Source organism: Cibotium barometz, chromosome 53, assembly GCF_041138505.1.
Source record: "Cibotium barometz isolate CiBa-2024 chromosome 53, ASM4113850v1, whole genome shotgun sequence".
Taxonomy (NCBI): Eukaryota; Viridiplantae; Streptophyta; class Polypodiopsida; order Cyatheales; family Cibotiaceae; genus Cibotium; species Cibotium barometz.
In genome coordinates, this window is record NC_141098.1 from 11,442,521 (window position 1) to 11,457,071 (window position 14,551).

The window sequence follows — 14,551 nt, forward strand, 5'->3', positions numbered from 1 at the left end:
TAGTACTAGTGGAAAAAATATGCACTTGACTTCCCCTCCCATTACACCACCTCAAATCTCTTTTTATTAAGAAAGGGATTCAGAATTAAGCAAAAAGACTCTTTCTTAGTCCACTTCTCCCCTAATAGAGGTTGCAATTGGCTAAAAGACAAGTCCCTAAACGACCCTTGCATAAACAAGGCTAAACATGAAGAAGCTTAGACTTTTAAAAAAACCTTGTAAAACAAAAATACATCATTGCATAAACAAGGCTAAATATGAAGAAGCTTAGACTTAAAAAACACCTTGTAAAATCGAAAGACATCCTCATGTTGAAATCTAGATTTTAGCTAATTATTATCTTGAATTTCAATCCTTTTTTCACATGCAAATATAATTAAGGTGCACATGCATGCACGTGCGTGCACACACACACACACGCACACACACTCACTCACTCTCTCTCTCTCTCTCTCTCTCTCTCTCTCTCTCTCTCTCTCTCTCTCTCTCTCTCTCTGCATGTACATGTGTCATCATGCATTGCCAAAAACCTTCTCTCTCTCTCTCTCTCTCTCTCTCTCTCTCTCTCTCTCTCTCTCTCTCTCTCTCTCTCTCTCTCTCTCTCTCTCTCTCTCTCTCTCTCTCTCGGTGGTAGAGTAGGTTCAAGAGATACTACATCATCAATAGTGCCAATGGAGCATTTGTGAGCAAAATGATAGAGAGTAACAAGCGATGGGTTTGGTAGGGTATTGAGTGGCCTATTTTCTGTTATTCATAGGAGCACAAATTCCTAATAGTAGAGATAAAGGGATTGGGAATACTTGATGGTGTGTTTTGGAAATCATCGAGAGTGCATCATAAAAAACAAATGCAATAAAAATATAAATGAGGTTAGACCTTTTGAGCTTATTTAGAAAATATTAAGTTGAGAAGGGAACAAGTGAGTAGCACCTCGTGCAAGTAGTATTGTATCAATTGTTATAAGGCATGTCTAAAATAATATGAAATTGTTTATGGGTTTGAAGTTTGATCTCTTGAATTTTTAATAATTATCCACCATTAGATTCAAGCACATATATTTTTATATCTTAAGATTACCAACAATAATCCATGCTTATATGCATCATAACCCATGCGTATAAAAAGAATATAAAAGTAGCCACTTCTATGAATAATTTTTGTCTCAAAAAGTCTAATCACTTTCGAGATGCTTATCCATAAAGTTTTATTCCTCAACTTTGATGGAGGTGGTGGCTCAAAGTCTACATTTAGATGGATTGAAAAGGACCCTCCTTTCATTATCCAACTTGGCATTGCCCAAGAATCTCTTCACGAATTGTTCATTTAGTACTTTTTAGCATGGCAATTTGCATTATACCTAAAATGCTTTCACCCCTTTTTGATAAGGGATTCTCACAAAATGTACAAGGTCATCTACACAAATCTTGATGGAAATGGGTACTAGGCACCTTACATCCATATGGTATGTAGCCATATGGTATGTAGCCACTTCCTTGCTCCTTGAATTTGCTCCCCATCCCCATCCCCATCCCTCCTTATTTTCCCCTAACACGTGTGTGTGTGTGTGTGAGAGAGAGAGAGAGAGAGAGAGAGAGAGAGAGAGAGAGAGAGAGAGAGAGAGAGAGAGAGAGAGAGAGAGAGAGGAGTAGCACGAATGAAGGGGGGCTAAGGGGTGTAGGAGCAACTATATTAGTAGTGGTGTTGATAATACATTATCGTGGGTGGTGTAGGCGCAACTATATTAGTAGTGGTGTTGATAATACATTATCATGGGTGGATGTTGGAGCATGGCACATTAAATGCAATGATCCTAACTTGTTACATACAAGATGTAACTTGCTAGTTAAAAGGCTTAAAAAAAGCAAAATGACGAGGACTAGTATTATTGATCTTGTTTCATGGATATGGTAAAAAATTTCAAGGCCTTAATCGCAAAGTGGCTAGCATTGTGTTGGCTACAATCTTAACCATTGGGGCTCAGACTATAATCTTTAAATAAGGTTCCAATGGCCAAGTGTGTACTGTGAGAGGTTACAATTCTTGTTCCATCTCTTTCTAAGAGAGTTGAAGGATGTGTCCTTTATATATGAACAAGAGAGTGCAAAGTGCTAGCAAGGCCTAACAATTGCTAATGTATGTGGAAATGAATTTTATGAGGCTTGATACTATCTAGTTTGTTTCTTAGGCTTGTTAGAGCTACCAACAAAGCATCACATAATTCTATTGTTGGAGAGCACAGTTGCTTCTACAAATTCGACTTGGAACTTGATACCTTTTTTTGTTTTTTGTTTTTTTGCGAAAAGGTGTTAATGACTAGCTTGGATGTTAAAACAAGTCGTTTTCCCTTTTCTAAAGTGGGATGCAATTGTTTGCCTTCATGGTGGGAGTAGATTGATTGGTCCACCTAAGTCATATGCTCTTGTTTAAAGTGGAAGTTTGCCATTATGGGAGTAAATTGGCTTCACATAGGAGGTTGTGTGATGCCACCCTTAGTAGATGGGGTTTAGGAAGATGACCAAGCACGAAGAATTAAGGCATAGGGCCTTTATACATCGACCATGCTCGCTCAATTGCTCACAGAAAAGATGTCCACTGTCCATCTTCTATGGGCAACCTCTACAATGGGCTTCAAAACCCATTTAACCCTCAAATAAAATTTTGGGTTTCAAAACTAGGCCAAGAGACAGCCTAGTGGATAGAGTGTTCGTGCTCTATCCAACATGCATGAGTTTAACTCTCACTCCCTCCTCCCATCCCCTAAGTAAGGGATGAGGTTTAAAATAAAAACCTAGCAATTTAAAAAAACTACTTTATTGAGTAATATTAGCGTTTCACTTGAAGCCCGAAGGTGTCATGTAGCTACGCCTTTAGTTTTGCAATCCAAGGCATGGTTGCCCCATGTTTTGGCCATAGTGTAATTGGCTCCCCCAATAATAATTGCGAGCAATTATTATACACCCCCTCAATATATGAGGTGTGGGTGTAAATACGGCGAGGTCTGGTGTAAATATGCCCCCAATTATTTATCCCCCCAATTATTTATTGTGACGTAGCAGATTAAAACACCATATAAGTGTTGTGGTAGGGCTATTGTCGAGACCATCCTCGCACAAAGTCTACCAAACCGGGCTATGGCACACTGCTGTTTTTTTAACCAGGAAAGCTCGTATATTTTGTGCCCCTTGATTGCCCTCTCAAGGGGAAGCAGCGCCCCCGCCTCTTCGCACGATCGCTTGTACCTCGCACGTGCCGGAGCCTCTTGCCGCAGCGATTGCTGGGTCCACTAACTCGGGTAAGAGAAGCATTTAATTCGATCTCTCTCCACACACAAACACACACACACACACACTCGCACACATATATATCCCAGGCATGCAGCATTAGCCCTACTTGATGTCAGACTAACAACCCTAGATCTTACATACGAAGTTTTAAGACTTTTCAAGTCTTTGGTGAACATGTTGTTGCCCTTTTTCACATATCTGTGCATGTGCGTTGTGCGCCCGTATGTCCGTGTGATACATCTCGCTTGCATTATAAAGTATTAACCCTAGTTGATGTGTGTGTGAGAGAGAGATATATATATTCCATGCACGAAGCTTTTACCGTAGTTGATGTCAGATTAGCAACCCTACATACAAAAGATTTAAGTCTTTTCAAGACTCTTGAAAAAATATTGCTTTTCTTTCCACCACGTGTAAAACTTGCTTGCGTGCGGGAGTGGTGTGTGTGTGTGTGTGTGTGTGTGTGTGTGTGTGACACATCTCGTTTGCATTATATGGTAAAGTAAGGGTACTTACAGGTAGAAATGGATTTTGGTTACCAGGGTTTTTTCTGTTGCCCTCTGATTCTTTGGAATTCCACTATGTGGTTTACACATGAATCCAGGTAGAATTCCCCAGCAATGTCTTGGGCAGGCATTGAAGATTCAATGGGATAACATTTCCTTGCTGCAACAATTCCACAGACTGTCTATCTGCAAATGTGTAAATGAAAATAAATTTTCTTGCATTCACCTTGCCAACAAGGAAAGAATTTGCCTGCCCAAGCATTGGGCCCAGAAGAGTAGTGTGTAAGCCCTCTAATGCATATGGTGGGGTAGATGACCTTTTCATATGCGTACGTGCACAAACATGTATATTGATATATACACACCTGCATATACGTAACTACATGTATATAGACACAAACTCATATGTGCTATACTTTAATAGATTATTTTTATTTTCATCATAGATTTACTAACGATATTTGTTATTCACACATGTATCCGTTTGGTTTCTATAAATGACCTCAACATTTAGGATAAGTAAGTAGATATCTTGTGTTGGATTTATGTATGTGGGCGTGGTGGTGGGTAAGAGGGGGGGTTTGAATTGAACTAAAGTAAACAACTTGCTAGGTTGTATCATTATTTAGTGAAGTTAAGGCTTTGTATGAGGCAATGAACTTAGTGAGAGGCATAAATTTTGCACCCCTTATTGTGGCTGAGCGATGTTTGATGCTATGCTGATTTATACATTCTAAAAAGTTACAATGGATATTGAAGTCCATACTTGTTTTCAGTATAACAGTGAAAACAACTCTAAAGGTACTTTTTTAAAGGCTTAGGGAATTTGAATTTTTAAATATTTACTTTAAAAGTTCCATTACAATCTAGTGATAGTTTTTTCTTCGGGGGGGAAAGGGGGAGCCACATTGGGACCATATACCTACCAAACAAGTTCGGAGTCTCCCTTGGTGAAGAAGGGACCGGGGTTCCAAGTGCGCAATAAGGCTGCTCAAAGCTTCCAGTAAGGCATAACAGATGCTAATGCATGAGGAAATGAATTTTAGGAGGCTTGATGCTACCTAGTTTGTTTCTCAAGCTTGTTAGAGCTACCAACATCATTGGAAGAGCATCACATAATTCTATTGTTGGAGAGTATAGTTGCTTCTACAGGTTCGGCTTGGAACCACTTGATAGATTTTTTTTTTAATTTTTATTTTTTTTGTTGGGCGAAAAGGTGTTAATGACTAGCTTGGATGTAAAAACAAGTCATTTGCCCTTGTTTGAATTGTTCGCCTTCATGGGAGTAAATTGATTGGTCCACTTGAGTCATTTGCTCTTGGTTAAGGTGGAAGTAATTGTTTGTCTTTATGGGAGTAATTGATTGGCTTCACACAAGAGGTTGTGTGACACCATCCTTAGTAGATGGGGTCCAGGAAGATGACTATGCACGAAGAATTAAGGCATAAGGCCTTTATTCATCGCCCATGCTTGCTTAATTGCTCACAGAAAAGATGTTAATTATCCATCTTCTATGGGTGACCTCTATGATGGGCTTCAAAACCCATTTTAACCCTCAAATTAAACCCAACTGGGTTTCAAAACTAGGCCAAGAGATAGCCTAGTGGATAGTGTGTTCGTGCTCTATCCAACATGCATGAGTTTAACTCTCACCCCCTCATCCCATCCCCTAAGTAAGGGATGAGGTTTAATATAAAAACCTAGCAATTAAAAAAAAAGTACTTTATTGAGTAATGGGTTTCACTTGAAGCCCAAAGGTACCATGTAGCTACGCCTTTAGTTTTGCAATCCAAGGCATGGTTGCCCCATGTTTTGGTCATCAGAGTAATTGGCTCCCTCAATAATAATTGCAACCAATTATACATTCCCCACAATATATGAGGTGTGGGTGTAAGTAGTGTGTGGTTTGGTGTAAATATTGTCAGAATGCGCAGCGGAAGACTAACGCACGTAGGAGACACATCACCATCGAGCTCCATGAACACCCCCAACGGGCATTGCAGCATCCCTCCACTGGGCTCCCATCTCCCGGTGAGTTGCCTCCCAAAACATCGGCCGGAGGAGATGACTATGACAAGGTGCCCCTCTAGCCTATATATGGCTCTTCAACTTCCCATGCTTCCACTTATGGGATAATCCAAGGCACCTTCTAGCCATAGATCACACGCTCGAAATTGCCAACCTTCCAACACCCTCCCTCGATTCGAGCTCCGCAAGCCACCGAGGCGCGAGGGGGTCGCCCAGGACCACACATGCCTGAGTTGCCCAAGACCACACACGCCCAGGCTCTGATACCATGAAAGAGTGCACACAGAGCGGAAGCAGAGTGGCACTAGAATGTGCTGAACAAAGAGTGAAGAGAGAGAGAGAGAGAGAGAGAGAGAGAGAGAGAGAGAGAGAGAGAGAGAGAGAGATATGGAGAAAACTATATGGAGAAAACTATGCTGAATATACTGAAGCAAAACAGTCCCAAGCAAGAGACACTACAAGTCTCATAAGTGAGGGAGCAAAATATGTACAAGACTGAATGAATGATAAGAGGCTAGTCCCACCTATTTATAGGTGAGGAGGGTTGGCCGACTGGAGCAGAGGAGCTGGCCGACTGGTAAAATACCAAAAGGGCTGGGAAAAATCCCCAAAAAATACTAGAAAAAGGGGTGGCCAGCCCACAAGCAAGGGCCACGCAAAAGGGACCAAATGGGCACCATAAAAGAGCAGAATCATGAATGTGCTAACACTCCCTCTCAGCACCAGATGCTGAACATAACTCCGAGAAGCCGAAGAAGTCCACAAGCAATCTCCACAACAGCTCAGCTACAAAAGCAATAGAACAAGCTGCCAGGTACATTGTTCCTCTAGAAGAGAACAACCATGTAGGTTGCGTCGTGTTGTGCCAAATATCGGTGCCAAACCCAAATGTAAACATAGTGTCACAGGAATCCCTAGAAGCCTGAAGCTCCAAGAAGATAATACCCTCAAAAGAAATAGAGTCCATCTGCTCCAACTCTGTACCAAGAGTAGCCAAATGCTATGCAATAGCATCCTCCACGAAGGTCGGCATCGCCAGATGTAAGAACTCAATTGTCCCCTCTGAAAATCGATGTCGGGACTCCACAGACCCAACCAACTCCAAATCCCAATCCTTCAATCCCTGGAAGTACCACCGTGTCCCAGGCACGGTCATGAACACACCTGACCACAATCCAAAATCCTCACACAAAGTAAGGGGAAGAGGAACATTCACAGTAGTGGTAATTGAAGTAGTAGTAGCCTTCTCAATAGCATCACATAGCGTAGAAGCAGGCTCCATAGAAGGCAAAGGGACTAGCAACACATCCTGGTTACTAGTAGACGAAGAAAGAATCAGAGGCGAAGCAATAGGAGAAAAATCCCCCTCAGAAGTTGTGAGCAAAGATAGCCCATTGTCTTCCTCAAAAACATTACCAGAGATATCATCTTGGCAAGGAGCAATATGCATAGAAACTGAAGGCAGGGCAACAAGAGAAACAAACTCCTCAGAAGTAATGAGCAAAACTGGCCCACTATCCTTCACTGCAGGAACATCTCCAAAAGAAGTATCCATAAGATCACTGGCTGCAGAGCACCCAGAAGTAGAAAGCATCTGCTGATCATTGGCATCACCATACAGGTCACAAAGCAACTGCCACACATAGAAGGTAGAAGCATCATTAGGAGCATAGATGAAGTGTCGAAGAACTTGAATCTTGACAATTCAGGAGGAGAAAGCCATAGATCTGTCCGTCAGTCTTCCTCCACCGACACACATCCTTCGCAGAGGCAAGGTCCGGCAAGCACCGATTCTTGTACGAGAGAAACTTCATCAAACAATACTCCCTGAGAATAGAAGTAACTTGCAACTTCCATGAGTGAAAGTTACCACCATTCAACTTGTTTGCCTCATCAAGGAAATAACAAGAGAGTGGTATAGGAGCCGGAGCCCAATCTGAAGTTGTCATCATTGATCCAATCAATAGGACACCAACCCTCAAAAGATAAAATTGTCCAAATCAGAAAACGCTTATGTAGGTTCCTTCCTCCCACCAAAACGCAGCCCTAAGAGGCTGGACAGCACCCGAAAAAATGCTGTAAGAGGGTGTAAGAGGGAAAGGCAACAACAAGGACAGTAGCTTGGGCTCTCCTCAAGAAAACGCACAATCTTTGAGGAAGTGTCCTCCACAGGTACCAAGAGTGCCACCAAAGCTTGCAACACCAAAGACCCCCTTTGCAAAGGAGCAAGCCCACTGGAGAGGAAAACGCAGCACAGAAGGCTGCTGTCCTGAAGAAAAACAGGCCGCCTATGTCCAATCTCCACGTGGAAAGAAAATGCTGATCAGTAAATACCTGATGGCTGCAATTGGTGAAGCCAATCTGGAAGAGAAGTGACCAGCAGGTGCTGTCCAGAAAACGCAGCAGCAAAGGGCTGCAAATTTGAGAGAAAACGCAGAGGAGAAGGTGCTGAAAACAGGGCTGAATCTGGGGCAGCAAAGAGGTAGCATATTAAAACACCGTATAAGTGTTGTGGTATGGGTATTGCCGAGACTATCTTCGCACAAGGTCTACCAAACCGGGCTATGGCACACTGTTGTTCTCTTAACCAGGAAAGCTCATGTATTTTGTCCCCCTTGATTGCCTTCTCAAGGGGAAGCAGCGGTCCCGCCTCTTTACACGATTGTTGGTACCTCACATGTGCTGGAGCCTCTTGTCGCAGTGATTGTTGGGTCCACTAACGCAGGTAAGAGAAGCATTTAATTCTGTGTGTGTGTGTGTCTCTCTCTCTCTCTCTCTCTCTCTCTCTCTCTCTCACACACACACACACACACACAGTCAAAATCCCACCGGATCTCCTCGTAGAACGCTCTTGGTTCGAGAATCGAAACCTGCAAACAAACAAATAAACAAGAAGGGGGTGCAAGCCTGACTCACCTCCCAACCTCGACAGTCGTGGGCAAGCCCACAGACTTGGCTGTTCCCACCGAGCCACGAGCTGAGCTAACAAGGTTGACGTACCGACCAATCTCTACCTCGCGACGTCCCATACCGCCACGAAGCTACCCTCGTGGGTCTCGAGATTGCTGCCGGCCTCGGCTGCGTAAAGTAGGTGCACGTCTGCACTAGATCCAGGCTCCAGACCATAGAGTTCTCACAAATCACGCGAGACTCTATATGACTAATGACTCACCTTGGCCACCCTTTTATAGGCTCTTGGCCGATCATTGGGCATCCACACTTGCGTCCGCTCGTCCATACTTGGGTGCCTGTCTGTTAGTCTATCCCTAACTCAGCTCGCCAATGAGCTTGCCTAGCTCCAAGCTTCCCCAAACCTCAAAGCTAGTCTTGTGTGCGTGTGCACACGGTAGATACACACTATGCACGTGACATACTTCCCTTCCTCTAAGACCTCACTCCTGAGCTCACTAAAAAGCCAGGGTAATCTCTCTGAAGAGTAGTCAATGTCTCCCATGTAGCGTTCTCCTCAACACGATCCTTCCACTTGATCTTGTATTCCGTGATAAGGGTATTATGAAATCTTCTTTCACGAAATCCAAGAATCTTGTCAGGTTCGTGTGAAACAAATGTCATGTTCTCGACATCTATGATTTCTTGAGGAGTAACTAACTAGTACTTCCTTAAGTTTACTGACATGAAATACGGGATGAACTTTCACATGAGAAGGCAAATCCAATTTATATGCAACTGAACCAATCCTTCGTGTAATACGAAACGGTCCACAGTATCTAGGGGATAATTTCAGAGACCTGTCCGTAAAGTCTCGAAATCTTTCGGAACTCGCAAATACACCATCGTTCCTTGAGAGAACTTTCTGGGTGAACGATGTCTATTAGAATAAAATCTGTCTCGGTCTTGAGCACTTCTAATAGATTCCTTCGCAACTTGTAACATTTCTTGCATATCTTGCAAAAAATTACGTGCTGCATCATGTTGAAGTCTTGAGAATCCTACTGTAATAGGTGATCTAGGTTGAAAGCCATACATAAGCATGAAAGGACAAAAACCTGTACTCGTATGCTTAGTACTGCTATATGCAAATTCTAACATAGGAAGATAATCCTCCCATGAACTCTGTCTTTTGGATACATATGCACGAAACATATCCTCCAAAATCTGATTCACTCTTTCTGTTTGGCCATCAGATTGAGGATGATCTGAGAAACTCAAATTCAAAGTTGTTTCCAACTTCTCAAAAATAAGTTTCTAAAAACCACTCGTAAACTTAGAGTCGCTATCACTGACTATGTCATGCGGTAACCCGTACAGTCTAAACAATTGCTCGATAAACTGCTGTGCTAATTGCGTAGCTGTAATAGTCTTCCGGGTCGGTAAAAATCTAGCCATTTTTGTCAAGCGAGATCTACCACAATCCAAATAGAATCGTAGCCTTGATGTGTTCTTGGCAATCCGGTAATAAAATCCATGGAAATACTTTTCCATTTATTACCTGGGATTTGCAAAGGATGCAACAACCCAGCCTGTCTAAAGCGTTCAGCTTTATTTGCTTGACAAATTTGACACTTGAGAACATAATCTTCTACATACCCTTTCATCTTTGTCCAATAAAAAGTGTGTTTCACTAACGATAGCGTCCTTTGTACCCCAGGGTGGCGTCGTGACACTCCTGAAGAATCTTGGACCCAATGTCTGGGATTTGTGGGACACAAATTTTGTCATTACAGAATAGTAAACCATTCCGAATCATCCACTGGCCTCCTGCAGCCTGAATGGTAGATTGCTCAGTCATTGAGTCTTGGTCAATCAATGAGCTCCTGTCCTGGATCTTCTGCCAAAATAGACCAAAATAACTATCAGTCCTGCAAAGCCCTCTCAATGACTGAAATAAGTCAGTAGAAATCTAGGTGAACGACAAAGTATTCACCTCTCTAATTCGACTAAGCGCATCTGCAACACTATTCATGGACCCTTTCCGATAACGAATCTCAAAATCAAAATCTTGCATTAACTCAGTCCAACGAGCTTTCCTTCCTCTCAAATCATCCGCATAACACACATACTTGATTGACTGATGATCAGTCAATACCACAAACTGGAGCCATATAAATAATGTCTCCAAACCTTGAGAGCATGAATCACAGCATAAAGCTCCTTCTCAAGGGTTGGCCAACGAGATTGAGTGTCTTCTAGCTTTTTACTTTCAAAGGCAACCGGTCTACCACATCTTGAAATAGAGCAACCTCGATGGCATAGTCACTGGCATCAGTTTCAAGAACATAAGGCTGACTAGGATCGGGTAATGCCAAGATAGGTGCTTCCTTGACTTTATCTTTTAAAAGTCTGAAGGCCATATCCAAATCATTATTCCAAGTGATAGGCTGATTTGACTTACGTCCACGACCTTTCAATAAGTCAGTCATCGGTAGTGTGAGCTGAGAGTACTCTCGCACAGATTTCCGAAGAAAAACAACAAAACCGAGAAAAGAACGAAGTTGTTTCACTGTTCGCAGTATAGGTGAGTCCAGAACCTTCTGAACTCGGTCATAGTCAATGCTCAATTCATCTCTAGTGATCTTGTGTTCCAAGTAAATGACTTCTGTCATAAAAAAACTCACATTTACTTAATTTAGCATATAGTTGATTCTGTCTTAAAATAGATAAGACAATCGTGAGGTGTCTAACATGATCCTCAAGAGTACGACTATATATCAAAATATCATCCAGGAACACCACCAGAAATTTTTTCAAATGTTCACGAAAAAGATCGTTCATCATTTGCTGGAAAGTGGCTGGAGCATTGGTTAACCCAAAAGGTAATATGAGAAACTCGTAATGGCCATACCTAGTCCGAAAGGCGGTTCTTTCGACATGACTTTCATGAATACGTATCTGGTGATAGCCAGTACGTAAATCTATCTTCGTGAAATATTTCGCTCTTGCTAACCGGTCAATCAGGTCATCTGATCTAGAGAGAGGATAACGGTTCTTAATTGTCAGCTTATTCAATCTCTTGTAATCTATACACATTCTCCAGGTGTTGTCCTTCTTTCTCCTAAGCAACACAGGTGTACCCCAAGGTGATTTACTTGGACGGATCTGGCCCATCCTCAAATAATCTTCGAGTTGTTTAGCCAACTCATCTTCCTCAGCTTGGCTCATTCTGTAAGGTGGAATACTGACAGGATGAGCACTAGGGATCAAGTCAATACGATGATCTTCTCCCTTTCAGGTGGTAAACCCGATGGTAGTTCTTTAGGAAATACATCTTGAAACGAATCAAGTATCTTCTGTAATTCTTTGCTTTCAAATACACTTAATTCATTGATATCCATGGAAGGTATGAGAAATGAAGAAAGTGGAATCAATACACAATGGAAAGCGGTATACAAAGAAGAATCCATTATATTTCCAAAATCAATTGTATTTACAAGAGGTCCCTGAGAGGGATGTATACAATCACCTAAAATACTATACTGGTGAGCTGCTAGGGTCTAGAAGAATGTGGATTCTATGGCCATTCACTTCTCCATAAACTCGGAGAAGATCATGCAAGCCAAAAACTTTAGAGTTGAACAAATAATCAGAACATGTACATACCTATCAAAGACAACTGGTAAGCTGCCTTTGGCTTGGGTCCTGTGTTGGTCTTTGCATCCTTTTGCTTCGGGCACTCGTTACGCATGTGTCCTTTTTCTTCGCAGATAAAACAACGGTCCTCCTTCTTGAGCTTCAAAGCCTTAAGGAGTCGTTTCTTCTTCGCTGGAGTCGAACTTGGATTCTTCGAAGGTTGGTCCGAAGACTTTCCTTCAGTTGTGTTAGCCATAGGTGTGGAGAACTTTCTTTTATGCTTGTTCCCCTGCTCGGTAACGGGTTTAGACTTGGAAGAGACCATTGTATCGTCATAGATACGAGCTGAATGAATGGCCTCGTCCAATGTTTTGCATTTGTTATTTTTAACCTGTACCTGTAAACGGTATGAGTCTGGTAAACTAGCTACGAAGAACCCCAAAAGAGTAGTGGGATCCGATTTTGTAGCTTTCATCTGCAAGTCCCTAAACTTCTGGAGGTAGACCTCATAAGTGAGGTGCTGCGAGGTCATGGTCAAAGCGGTAAACCGGGCAACAACATCATAATCATCCTCTTTCTTGAGGAATTCCTTCTTGAAGATGTCTTCAAATTGTGCCCAAGTTGTTGGCTTAGGGTTGAGTTCCTTCCACCAAAGCAAAGCTTTGCCTGAGAGGAGACCTGTTGCCAACTAGATCTTTTTTCCATCATCATATGGATGAAATTGAAAATGGACCTGCCACTTATGTGGCCAAGTGTCCACGATCTCCTTGGTATGCTGCTTTTGCTCACCCCCGAACTGTTTCAGAGTAATATTGGGGCCTAAAGCAGAGGCCAAGGTATCCATACCCAAAGAGTAGATAGGGTAGTGGTCAAGAGAGAGATGGAGTTCTGCGAAGCTTGCATTTGGGCGGCGATTTGTGCCTGACGTTTCGAAGAAGAAGCTTCGAGAGCTACTTTGAACTCTTGGAAATCAGATTTTGACACATAATCGTCAAAAAGATCGGCATCGGTATCTTCCGTAGCCGGCAAGCCTTCGTGTTCGACAAGGGGCTCCAACTCCGATTCTTGGGTCGACATCGTGAAGAGGGCAAGTGGAGAGAAAATTCGATCTTGCACAAGAAAAGTGCTAGAGAACTTGAGAGCTTGAGAGCTTGAAAACTTGAGAGATGTATGGCAAGAAGCCCACTTAAGGGGTTTATACAACCTTCCCCAAAAGCAACTTGAGCTTTTGCTTTTGTGTTTATATATATATATATAACAAATTGTGTCACATCTCAGTTGAGACAGAAGGTTTTGACAGAATGCCATGCTCTGCCTTATGCAGGCCATCGTAGTATTGAAGCTACAGTAAAAGCTTTTGAGGCATTCTTTTATTGGCCTACTATACGTAGGGATGCTGATGCTTTTGTTCGTGATTGTATCATTTGCCAAAAGGTGAAGTATGACCGTCAAAAAACACCTGGGTTACTTCATCCTTTGCCTATTCCAGATAGACCGTGGGAGAGTATTGCTATGGATTTTATCTTTGATCTTCGTAGGACAAAGAGTGGGAATGATGGCATCTGGACTATCGTGGATCGTTTCAGCAAGCAGGCTCATTTCATTCCAGTCAGGAAGAAGATTAATGTAGAGCAAATGGTGAGGATATTTTTGACAAATATCTTCAAGTACCATGGGATGGCCACATCTATCATTAGTGACCGAGATCCTCGAATGACGAGTTTATTTTGGAGAGCATTGTTCGAGAACATGAAAACTTCATTGAAGTCCTCATCGTCTTTTCATCCACAAACAGATGGGCAATCGGAAACTGCCAACTCAAATGTATTGGATCTTCTAAAGTGTTATGTTTCGGATCACAAGGAGCAGTGGGAAAAGTATCTTCCTTTGGTAGAGTTTGCTTATAACAACACCATTTACACTTCGACAAGTAAGGCACCTTTCGAGATTATGGAAGGCGGGAAGAAAGTACCTCCGATCGTGCATACAAAAGATAAGATCTTCGAGGCAGATCGTTTTGTGGAGAATATGGATGAGGCTTGCAAGAAGGTCAAGTTGGCTCTTCAAAGGACTTAAGAGAAACAGAGGAAAGCAACAAACCTTCACCGTCGATCATTGGTTTTTAATTTGGGTGATTGGGTGCTTTTAAGATTTGAGAAGGCTAGACTCAGGAGAATGAAGGGTAAACAACACTTTGTAATATGC

At 42.3% G+C, this 14,551-nt stretch overlaps 1 protein-coding gene across 1 annotated transcript in view; it reads left to right on the forward strand.

Annotated features, from left to right (window-relative positions):
* The first annotated feature begins 3,085 nt into the window (after positions 1-3,085).
* LOC147608288 (FKBP-like peptidyl-prolyl cis-trans isomerase family protein) overlaps positions 3,086-14,551 on the forward strand; it is a 37,719-nt gene continuing 26,253 nt past the window's right edge. The window contains exon 1 of the mRNA XM_086788957.1: positions 3,086-3,292. The gene's annotated coding sequence lies outside the window, so the exon portion shown is untranslated. The remainder of the gene's footprint in view (positions 3,293-14,551) is intronic.